The 2,997-nt window shown below is 41.5% G+C and overlaps 1 non-coding gene across 1 annotated transcript; it reads left to right on the top strand.

Moving 5' to 3' along the window:
* Nucleotides 1–2,548: 2,548 nt before the first annotated feature.
* Nucleotides 2,549–2,620, top strand: trnaa-ugc (transfer RNA alanine (anticodon UGC)). The gene has a single exon. It is a non-coding gene; the product is annotated as a tRNA-Ala (tRNA).
* The last annotated feature ends 377 nt before the right edge of the window (nucleotides 2,621–2,997 follow it).

Consider the following 2,997-nt stretch of genomic DNA (forward strand, 5'->3'; position numbering starts at 1 on the left):
ACTTGGGTTCTGGTGACTTGGGACTTGACTCTGACTTGTACTTTGATGACTTGAAAAGGTTTCTAAAGTCTTGACTTGAGATCTTGTGTTTGTGTAAATGACTTAGATTGAAAGTGATGAGATTTGTTCCAGCGGACGACTGAATTTAAATTCTGTTTTCTGAATTTGTATGGAATGATTGAATTTATTGAAGTTGAAACTGATTATAGAAATCAAACTCATGATGCTCTTACCAAGTTTTTATCCTATTAAAACCATATTGCATTGAAAAGTCCTAGATATTTAGTTTTCTTTAAGATATTAAATTGATACTGGACTCTTGATTTGTTCTGACTTGACTTACTGCTCTACATTTAGACTTGAGACTTGACATTAATGACATGGACTTGACTTGGTGATCTACATTTAGACTTGAGACTTGACATTAATGACATGGACTTGACTTGGTGATCTACATCTAGACTTGAGACTGACTTGGGACTTGAGACTGACTCGGGACTGGGAGAACCTCCAGCAGCTCAGTTAGTGGTTTTTACATTAAAATCTTGCCTGACGCAGCATTAAAGATGCTAGCTGTAGCGTTTTGCGTTCCTCCACATTAAGACTACATTTCCCATCAGCCCCGTTGCTTCCTGCCCCCCCTCCCCCTCCCTGAAGAGGATCAACATGTTGGAAGTGATTTCTCCATCTTCCTTTCCCTCCTTCCACCATCTGCTGCCAGAAACTCTTTCAGCTTTATCTCCGTTTGCTCTGGAAGAACAGAAGAAGAACCTCTTCCTGTTTTGTGCCGTAAAGCGATCCAGCAGATTTCCCTCCAGATCCTCCAGGTGGAGAAACTATGGAGGATGTCGTAATTATACTGATGTGTCTAAATTAATGTGCTGATGATTTATTGATGTTAAAATGATAAATGTAGCAGCTTTAACTGAAGTACAAGACAGCAGGAGGCAGCGCTGGATGAGAGAGAGAGAGAGAGAGAGAGAGAGAGATGGAGACGAGTGTTTGGAGGCTGTAAAAGCGCAGCTGTTCATCTGTGTGTGTGTGTGTGTGTGTGTGTGTGTGTGTGAGTGTGTGATTGACAGGGCCTCCTGCTGTTCAGAAGCGGAAGCGGTTGTTTTACCACCGTCAGTCGACCCTGCTCACTGTAATGTCTTAATAGACCACACACACACACAAACACACACACACACACACACACACACACACACACACACAGTAACATCTCTCGGTCCTCTCAGCACTCTGCCTCCACAGTGAAGTCAGTCATAAAGTGGAGAGTTAAACTGTCGTCAGGCTGAAACATCCCTGACTCACTTTCACAACTGGAAAAGTCTTTTCTCTTTAATCAAACTTTGACATGTTGAGTTTTAGTTTGTTTTTTTGCTTCTGTGCATTTCACACTCTGTACCTGTGCAGTGGGTGCACAGGTACAGAGTTGACTTGGTTAAAGGAAGAGTTCACCCCAAAATGAAAATTCAGACATTAAATTCAGACATTTTCTACTCGAAGGTCCATATTCTCTCTGTCCAGAGTTTTATTTTGTGTGTTTCTGTCCATTCAAAGCTGTGTGTGTGGTGTCATGAACCAAAAACACTCTCAATCCATTTCTCCACGTTCATTTTCCAGCATCTCTCTGAGCCTTACCAAGAACAGGCCGTTTCTGTCTCCGTGTCTTTAAGGCTCATTAATATTAACGACCCTCCGTTCCGATTGGCTAACCGTTTCGAGAGCGAAACGTGAGACGCCGCGGCCCGGCGGCTACAGGTAGGGAAAACTCTCCGGTAATAAACGATGACGACCGCTCGACCGCTTTGAAAAAAACACTTTGTTAGTCTATTATTTCTTACAGAAATGATAATGAGCGAACCTTTGTGACGCCGCAAAGTTACGGAAGTCCAAACGGCTCGTTTAGAGGCTCGCTTTTCTAATATGGATTGTGTGGATTTAGTTTTGATACTTTCACCATGTTTAGATACACATCCAACTCCTTTCTTTTCCTTTTGTCTTTTCATCTGCTTCCAGCAAATGTCTCCTCTCCTGCAGCAGTGTCCAGGTGCTTCATCACCAAACTGGGTCCAAAACTCCAACATCTACCTCATTATCTCTGATATTTTCCTGTATTTTGACTGAATATTAATTTCAGGGTGAAGTATTCCATGTTTCTTCTCCTGCTCAAACTCAAAGCTCGGCTGTGAGGAGAATCAGAGAGAGCAGGAGGTCAAAGGTCAGCGTTACATCAGTCTGGCTGCACCGGGTGGAACACGCTGTCTGAATGTTGTCTGCTTGGTAAATCAGAATCATTTTGATAAATTAATTCTTAAAACTCATTTCCACAGACTTGCTTTCATGTAATAAACATGAATTAATCGTTCTTGACCTGTTTTTCATCTGTTGCTGTTTCTGCTTTGCTTTTATGTTTCTGGCTGCTTCCATCGCTCCTCACTGTTCACTGTTGATCTGTCTGTTCTGTTTTCATTTAATCTTTCAGAGAAGAGTATTTTTCACAGTGTTTTAAATCTTCTTCCAGTCTCTAGGTTCCTGCAGACAGGGGGATGTAGCTCAGTGGTAGAGCGCATGCTTTGCATGTATGAGGCCCCGGGTTCAATCCCCGGCATCTCCACTGTGTTTCCTGTTTTAGTCTGCAGGGTCAGACTGAACCTGGCAACATGTCAGCCTCCCGGGGTCAAAGGTTACTCTATGCCACTGTAAGATAAGATAAGATGACCAGCTAGAAAGCTGATGTTATCAGCCAGTAGCCAGCTATCCTCATAACTTCTAGTTGAACTAAAGCACCAATTCTAACAGCTGTTAGAATAATAAAATTAAGTTTACTTTAGTGCACTTTTAGGAAACTTTATTTTAAACTAAAAATGATCAAGTATACTTTTATTTTTCCTTTGTTGTACTTTAAAAAGGTACACTAGGTAGAATAATATACTGCTTAAAGTTATACATGTACTTTTAGACTTTAAGCATTTTGGGGATTCCATTCAAGGG

Source organism: Centroberyx gerrardi, chromosome 10 (genome assembly GCF_048128805.1).
Source record: "Centroberyx gerrardi isolate f3 chromosome 10, fCenGer3.hap1.cur.20231027, whole genome shotgun sequence".
Taxonomy (NCBI): domain Eukaryota; kingdom Metazoa; phylum Chordata; class Actinopteri; order Beryciformes; family Berycidae; genus Centroberyx; species Centroberyx gerrardi.